Raw genomic sequence first — 8833 nt, 5'->3', positions numbered from 1 at the left:
GGTGTGCGCGCTACGAGTTGTGGCCCTGGCGGGTGCTTGTCTGCTACCTACGTGCGGGGCGCGCACGGCACCCGGAGAGGAGCCGAGCCCAGGCTGACCGGCTGGGGTCCCAAAGGTCCCAGTGTTGGTAGGGCCACCCCCAGGGCGGCCTGGAGAGGACGGGGCCTGGGGCGCTGTGTGCACAGCTCTGGGCGCCTGGGACTAGGGTAAGTCCCTGACCCCCACGCCGTGGGGAGGGGCCTCCAGGGTAAGGAGGAGAGGCCTGCTTCCTACTCTACAACTGGATGTGCTTGGGGCGGGCACCCCGACGGTCCTGCAGGTTCTTGGGAGAATGTGTTGTGTTTTTAGCCTTCGATGACCTTTTGCGGTGAATCTTGTAAATGCTTTCTACCCCCTGAAGTTCTTGGGATAAGGGGCTGGCCTGGGGGCCGGGGCAGGGCACTGGACGACCTGGGGTCGGACCACCCTTGCTGGTGGAACTGGATGGAGTCATTGCCCTGGCTGGCGTGAAAAGGCTTCTAGAGGGAACTGGGCGCCCCGGGACAGTAGATGGAAACCGGAGAACATGCAGGATTCCAGGTCTCTTTCATACCCCCTGGAGCCCCCAGGTCCTGCTCCTTTGCTCCCTGGAGCCTGGGAGCCCCACTGCCTGAATGACCTCGAACAATCGTGTTTTTTTTTTTTCCTGGTTTCTGGCCTGTGCCTGCAGTGCTGATACTGACCACCAGGGGGCGTGCAGTGCCCACTGTAGCAACTGGAGCAGGGAATGGGTCAGTTATTCTGGGCTTGCCCCTGCCTCTGACCCAACTTACACGTTTTATCTCCACTTGAGCTGTTCAGAGGCGAGAGGGAGCTGCGAGACCCTCTCATTGATTCATTCAGCTACTGTGAAAACAAAATTACTTGTGGGAATATCATAAAATTCTTTATATACACCTTTCATTTCCCATTATGGCCACAAGTATTTTTGCATTTGTTACTGTTTATATCGTTTGATTCATCCTGCACCAGCGTGAAAATGAGTCATCCCTGCAAGTCTCGTCCCTGAACCTGGATGAGACTTGCGGGGTGGGACCGTGAAGACAGGCATGCTGAAGAAGCTGGTACAGTGCTAGCAGCCTGCCCTCCGGACGGACTACTGTGACCCACCTCCCTGTCTGTCTACTGGAACTTCTCTAGCACCCAACAGGTCACAGACCTGCTGTAGAAAAGGTGGGTGCTTCTCCCCGCTACAGCACAGTGGTTACTCTGCCACCCCATGGCTGTGTGCTGGGAATGTCACCTTACCTCTCTAAGCCTCAGTTTGCTCATGTGAAAACAGGGTGCTGTGAGGACCCAGCTCAGGGAGTTATTGTCAGAACTAAATGGGATAAGCCACGGAGAGTGCTGGCCCTGTGCCTGGCGTTGTGGAAAGGACTGGCAATGGCTGTGATTTTCTTATTTATGATTTCTTCTTCCCCATGAAGAAGCTCGCTGCCTCAAGCCTCACTTATTCTGTGGTCTTGGTATAAGCTGTTTCTATTTGTAAAGGAGGTTTCACATTCTATCTGGGTGTCCCTGTCCCAGGTGTAGCCAGAGCAGGAACCCCTGGGGGCTTGCTGAGGGGCTCCACGTACACTGAGATATCTGAGAATGTTCATTCTGTCAACAATAGATATATCAAGTGCCTAGTGTGTGCAGGCCCTTTTCTAGGTACTTGCCATAGTTCAGTGAATGGAACAGACTACAATCTCTATCCTCCAGGTTTCCATTCCAGTTGGGGCATAGGCCAGTCCCACTAGACATCACAGAGGACCCAGGACGTTCCATTTGTCACCCTCCTGGCCTCCTCTACATATGGATTCCTCTGTCCTCCTTGTCAGACCGACAACAGACCCCAGGAACAGCTAAAGGTGTGAGAAGGTTCCTGTCTTCATGGTGGGGAATATTTGGGGCTGAGGCCAGTTGGGGTCAGCATCTGGGAGGTGTGGACTTTACCGGCCTAAATGTTTATGGCTTACATGCAGCTCAGCATGCCTGGCCCAGACCTGGAACACCATGCCCGCCTTCTTTTGGCCCAGCTGGATGACCAGGAGCCCACGGAGGCAGAGCCCTAGGATAAGGCAGTGGGGGTAGGTACATGTGGTCATATGGGGAGGGGTCAGTGCTGGGGCCCCTTGGGGAGGAGCTGACAGAGGTTGGTGTGAGGACAGGAGCAACCGGGCCTGAGCCATTGGAGTCAGCCTGGGAAGATGTCCTTCTCTGGAAGGCTCTGGGATATGTTCTGTCTTTGGAGAGAGGCCCATGGGAAGGCAGGCTGTGGGTGACCTCTCCTCTTGCAGCTCCAGTGCCGTCTCCAGAGTGGTGCTGACTCTGTACCAGCTCCTGTACTGTCTCAAGAGCTAGATCCTGCTGTATAACTAAGAACTCAAGGCCTCTTAGAGCTTGAGGCATTTTGTCATTCGATTTGATGCCATCTCCGTCAGCAGGTCCAGAGCCAGAGCCAAGTGCACAACCAGTTCTAACGGCAACTCCAGAGCTGGAGTCCAGCTACAGAAGAAGCTCTAGAGCCACCTTGTCTTACTGCCTGTGGAGCTGGGGCAGCGCCAGCTCCAGAGCCACACCCAGCGCCAGAGCTGCCTCCTCTCCCCGCTGGCGGTAGCACTATTTATATTTTTCCTTTGTCTTTTTATATTAAAAAAAATTTAAAACATTGTGTTAAAATTTAGATTCAGCATAATGTAATCTTTTAATCAGTTTTAAACTTCAATTCAGGGGTTTTAAGTTCTTCCCTATGCTGTGTAACCAACCGCACTATGTACCTGCAGGCTGTCTCCAACCCCCAGAAGGGAAGCCTCCCCAAGGCCCCAGCAACAGCTGACCTCTTTTGTCTGTTTCTTTACCTAGTCTGGATTATTCATATAAATCAAATCATAATATGTGGCTTTTTATGTCTGCCCATATATTTTAAAAGGGGCTCATTTTTGCTTTTAAAAAAATGAAAATAGCACTTTTTTATTTAAAAGTCAAATCCCAGATGAAAAGGCTATATGTGAAAACTGAAGCCCTTATAGTAGGTATGTTCAAATCTCGGGTGGGAACTGCCGTCCTAAGGGTCACCAAGGGTGAGGAGCCAGCAAGAAAGAGATGGCTCTTCTGTGGCCATCCAAAACCAAGGAAAGCATCACCAGTGGAAAGAAAAATGGAAACTAGAGCAGCATTCCTCAGGACCCAAGGCCAGAGGAAGGTTTACCACTCCGGTGGTACCACAAACTCTCACAAATCACTATTTTAAAAAGGGACGAGAAACAAACATGCAGTGTAAACGAGAGGCGTGTCAGACGCCCGCCTACCCGCTGAGGACACACATGATGGAGATGGTGTGTGCCACCATCACTAGCAGCTTTTGTGTCTGGTGACAACCAGTCCTGGGGACAATGTGAGGAAACAGATGCCACCAGGTCCCCTGGAGAGAATTGTGGAAGGACACTCCTCTTTGGGAGAATAGCTCACAGGACCCTTAAAGCCTCGCAGGTACATATCTTTACCTAGCTGTGCTGAGTCTAGGAATGTATCAAAGAAATTCTTGCACAATTTTTCCAAGCTGTATTTGTAAGATTGCTCATTATAGTCCATACAGACTATTCTTTGCAGGGCTATTGCCCTGGTCCCAGCCGCATCCATGCCTGTCTCCCTCCTGCTAATAACAGCTTCTGCCATCTAGGACAGAGGGAATGGCCTGGCTGCCTGCCTGCTTCCTCTCCCTGCAGGCACAAACCCCTTCCTCTCAGTCAGGGAAGCACATGTAGGGCAGCTCAGTGAGTCACAGGGACGACCTTGAACCTGCTCCACCCAGGGGAAGCTCTTCCAACAGAACTCACTTGAGCTTGTGTGAGCAGAGGCCTTACGAAGCACCGGGGTGTTGGGAACCTGCTGGAGGGCCAAAGTATCAGACTGGGGATTTGGAGTGGAAGAAGTGCTGAGAGTACTTCTAAGGCTCCCCTGGAGTGACCCCTGCCTTGCCCCTCTGCCAGCCCCAAGCCCACGTAGCCAGTACATCCAGTGCCTATGTGGGAGGAGGCCAGTGGTTAAGGGGCACCGAGGTCAGACAGATTCAGTGACCTTGGAAAGGTATTATTGTTGGAGCCTCCGTTTCCTCCTCTGGGAAATGGGGAGAGCAAGTAGCCTCCCTTGATAGCATGAAGACCAGTTCAATGTGATTACACTTGGAGTGCCCCTCCCCATCCCAAGAGCGCCTGCGACATGGACCTTATGAAGGGCCCACTTGGAAAAGGTGGCCTGTCCCACTGGGAGGCACATTCTCAGAGCACGGGTGCACTGTGAACTGTAGCTATACCTCGTGTGACAAGAGTTGTCAAAGTGCCTGTCCCCTGTGCCTTGAGGATGGGACTCTGGAAAGAGCAAAGCAGCTACTTGCCCAGCGATATCTCAGCAGTAGGATCTATAGCACGAGAGGAAGGATGTATCTTGATGTATCTTGAAAAACGACAGCGAATTATTGTAAGCTTAGCCAAGTGGTGACTCCAATTGCTGCTGCCTTCTAGATGTTTCACCCCCTAGTACTGGGCCTGCGGCTTCTCCTCTGGGAAGTGCTTTTTCCCTCCATACCTGCTAGTAACCACCCCCAGAAGCCATCTGCTTTTGGCAGGCAGGACCAGCAATACTTTCTCCGCCCCAGCCCTGGGGTGTATGAACTCTCCAGTCCAGTCACAGTTTAGTGCACAGGGATCTTGATTGTCTTCCCTTCCACAAGACATCACACTGGCCCACCGTATCAATGACATGCTAATTGGGCCCAATGAGCAAGAAGTAGCAACTGCTCTAGACTTGTAAGCGTGTGCATGTCAGAGGGTGGGAAATCCAACAAAATTCAAGGGACTCCACCTCAGTGGCATGCCTAGGGGTCGGTGGTCTAGGGCATGTCAAGATACCTCTTCCGAAGTGAAAGATAAACTGCTGCATCTGGTCCCTCCTTCCACCAGAAAAGGCACAATGCATAGTGGCCACTTTCGATTTTGGAGGCAACACATTTCTCAATTTGGCATATGGCTCTGGCCCATTTACCCAGTGAACTGGAAAGCTGCTAGTTTTGAACTGGGCCCAGGACAAGAGAAGGCTCTGCAACAGGTCCAGGCTGCCACGCAGGCTGATGCAGCAGGTGCAGTGGTGCCTGGAGTGTCCGGCCGTCAGGGCTGCTGCGTGCAGCCTTTTGCAGCCCCTTTGGTGACTCAAGGCACAGGCTCTTGAGATCTGGGAGCAAGGTCCAGCTGTACTCTTTAGATAACTACGTTATATATTATACCACATGCAAAATATTTATTACATGCATTATTACCATGTTATAAACATATTAATATAAAATACACATAAATATTAAAAATACAGCATTATATTATAAGTGATATATAATATACAATATAATATGTAACTATATATAAGTATACGATTATATTCTAGTGTATACAACTATATACCATATAATTTGTGATCTTCATATGCTATTACATAATTGCTCTGGCTAGAATTGCCAATACTGGGTTGAGTAAAAATGTGGGGAGCGTGCATCCTTCCCTGTACTTGACCGTACGGCAGAAGCTCTCAGTTTTTCCCCATTGAGTGTGCTGTTAAATGTGGGCTTTTCATAAAAGGCCTTTATTGTGTTGAGTATTTTATTCCTAGTTTATTGGGTATTTTTATCACGAAAGACTGTTGAATATTGTCACATGCCGTTTTACATCACCTGAAATGGTCACATAGTTTTTTCCTTCATTCTGGTAATGTAGAGGTTTTTTGTATGTTAAACCATCCTCAGAATAGACTGTCTCATGTTTGGCTTGTGTCCTTATGCCCATGACATTCCTAAGCGTCTGTGTGGGAGTCTGTACGATCGCTTGGCATATCTGTCCTTGCACACTCTTCACTGCCCTGATTTCTGTAGCTTAAGGAAAAGTCTGAGCAGCTGGAATTGTATGTCCTCTAATTTTATTCAGGGTTGTTCTATTCTTGGCCTTTTGTATTTCTTCATAAGTTTTGAAATTAGTTCATCAATTTCCAGAAAGAAACACCTGCTGAGGCATTTATATAGGGGTTGTATTGAATCTATAAATAAAATATAGGAGAGCTGACATTTTAACACTATACTAAGGTAAAAGATACAAGAGCTTAGAGAGAAAGAAATGATAAAGTGGGAACAAATATTTGCAACTCAGGCAAAGGGCCTGATGTCCCTTTAAATAAGGAGATCCTAGAAACTGATGAGAAAAAAGCAGCCACAAAATATAAAATGGACAAATACATCATCACATACTTCACAAAAAATATAAGTAGTCCTATACACATGAAATATGCTAGTCTCAATTATATGACACAATCACTAAATCCAGAAGATTGAGGATATACTATGAAGCTGTGTAGAATAGGGACTTTTATTCTTTTTTTTTTTCTTTTTTTAAAAAATATATTTATTGATTATGCTATTACAGTTGTCCCATTTCCCCTCCACACTCCACTCCATCCTGCCCACCCCCCTCCCTCCCACATTCCCCGCCTATAGTTCATGTCCATAGGTCATACTTATAAGTTCTTTGGCTTCTACATTTCCTACACTATTTTTACCCTCCCCCTGTCTATTTTCCACCTATCATCTATGCTACTTATTCTCTGTACCTTTACCCCCCTGTCCCCCTCCCACTCCCTTATTGACAACCCTCATGTTCTAGTTGTTTGCCTAGTTTGCTCTCGTTTTTGTTTTATGTGTGGCCGTTAATAACTGTGAGTTTGCTGTCATTTTTACTGTTCCAATTTTTGATCTTCTTTTTCTTAGGTAAGTCCCTTTAACATTTCATATAATAAGGGCTTGGTGATGATGAGCTTCTTTAACTTGACCTTATCTGAGAAGCACTTCATCTTCCCTTCCATTCTAAGTGATAGCTTTGCTGGATACAGTAATCTTGGATGTAGGTCCTTGCATTTAATCTTGGGTAATGTAATTATGATGTGCCTTGGCGTGTTCCTCCTTGGGTCCAGCTTCTTTGGGACTCTCTGAGCTTCCTGGACTTCCCGGAAGTCTATTTCCTTTGCCATATTAGGGAAGTTCTCCTTCATTATTTGTTCAAATAAGTTTTCAATTTTTTGTTCTTCCTCTTCTCCTTCTGGCACCCCTATAATTCGGATGTTGGAACGTTTCAAGGCGTCCGGGAGGTTCCTAAGCCTCTCCTCATTTTTCCAAGTTCTTGTTTCTTCATTCTTTTCTGGTTGGATGTTTGTTTCTTCCTTCTGGTCCACACCATTGGTTTGAGTCCCAGTTTCCTTCTCATCACTATTGGTTCCCTGTACATTTTCCTTTGTTTCTCTTAGCATAGGCCTCATTTTTTCATCTGGTTTTCGAATAGATTCAACCAAGTCTGTGAGCATATTGATAACCAGTGCTTTGAACTGTGCATCCGATAGGTTGGCTATCTCTTCCTCGCTTAGTTGTATTTTTTCTGGAGCTTTGAAGTGTTCTGTCATTTGGGCCATTTTTTTTTTTTCCGTCTTGGTGCGTCTGTTACTTTAAGGGGCTGAGCCTTAGGTGTTCACCAGGGCGGGGTAATGCTGGTCGCAGTGCTGTGACGCTGTACAAGGGGGAGGGGCCGAGTGGGAGCAATGGCGCCCGCCTCACTCTCCTCCGGATTTCAGTCTTTCACTCCGATGCCCACAATCAAACTGGGCCACTCTGGTGCTGGTTCCCGAGTAAGTGGGCCTGTGCACACTCTAGGCCCCTGTGGGTCTCTCCAACAACCTCTCCTGTGAGGCTGGGAGTCTCTCCTGCTGCCGCCCCAACCCCCACGGGCGTTTTCAATCAGAGGTTTGAGGCTTTATTTCCCTGAGCTGGAGCCCTGGGTTACGCGGTCTGCTTTGTTCCCTGCCGTTTGTCCGGTTTATCTGTGGGCGAATGTGGTGCCGCGGGGTGCTACCCGCTGCTCTGCCTGCCCCGCTCTCCGCCACTCTGAGTCCGGCCCTCTGGGTTTATCTGTGCAAATGTGGGGCCGCAGGGTCTGCTAGTGCTCGGACTGCCTGCGCCATTTGTCCCACACTCCGCCAGTCTCAGTCCCGCCACAGCCACGCGAGTCCTCTCCACCCCGGTGCCCGTCTCCGCCCCTCCTACCAGTCTGGATGAATGGTTATTTTCTATTTTCTTGGTGTTGGTCCCCCTTGCTGTTCGATTCTCTGTCAGTTCTGGTTGTGCGAGGAGGCGCAGTGTCTACCTACGCCGCCATCTTGGTTCTCCGGGACTTTTATTCTTTAGTGCTGGGGATGCCTGTTGCTTTCCAATGGAGGCAGTTTGGCCACATCTGTCAAAATTACAAATGTCTGCCCTTTGATTCAGCCCAGGTTTGGGGCATTTTTCCCACAGAAACACGTACATGTGATATATGCAGTGGTTACTCACTGCAGCTTTCTTCACCTGAGAAAAGATTGAAAGCAACCAATTTCCTTCATTGTTGATCAGGTTATATGAATGATGTCCATCCCTGAGATGGAATTCAGTGCAGGTGGGGGAAGGATCAGGAAGAGAGAGTGAAGAAAGGAAGCTCTTTGTGTGCAAATATGCAAAGATCTCTCCCTGGTCTTGATTACTCAGAGGGCTGGCCCTCACTGTTCGGTCCATTGCGCTTCAAGCTGGCTTCTGTAAGCACCTGGAAACATGACTAGTGTGCCATCAATGCCAGTCTGTGGCCAATGGGGGTTAACGGCCAGGGATCTGGACCAAGTGCAGACAGTGACTAGAAACGGGATCCTAGCCAGTCTCCTGGAAGACATGGCCAAGTTCCCTTGGTAAACTTAACCCCCA

At 48.7% G+C, this 8833-nt stretch overlaps 1 long non-coding RNA gene across 2 annotated transcripts; it reads left to right on the top strand.

Annotated features, from left to right (window-relative positions):
• The first annotated feature begins 1232 nt into the window (after nt 1–1232).
• LOC123478559 (uncharacterized) lies at nt 1233–2965 on the top strand. Of its 2 annotated transcripts, none has more exons than XR_006653789.2 (3): nt 1233–1892; nt 2007–2111; nt 2469–2965. It is a non-coding gene; the product is annotated as an uncharacterized lncRNA (long non-coding RNA). The 2 variants fall into 2 exon arrangements; XR_008426733.1 differs by having other exon boundaries at nt 2466–2965.
• Nucleotides 2966–8833: the final 5868 nt, after the last annotated feature.

The sequence above is a fragment of the Desmodus rotundus genome, chromosome 4 (assembly GCF_022682495.2).
Source record: "Desmodus rotundus isolate HL8 chromosome 4, HLdesRot8A.1, whole genome shotgun sequence".
Taxonomy (NCBI): Eukaryota; Metazoa; Chordata; class Mammalia; order Chiroptera; family Phyllostomidae; genus Desmodus; species Desmodus rotundus.
The sequence above is the reverse complement of the archived record's forward strand: the minus strand, read 5'-3'. Positions and strand labels throughout refer to the sequence as shown.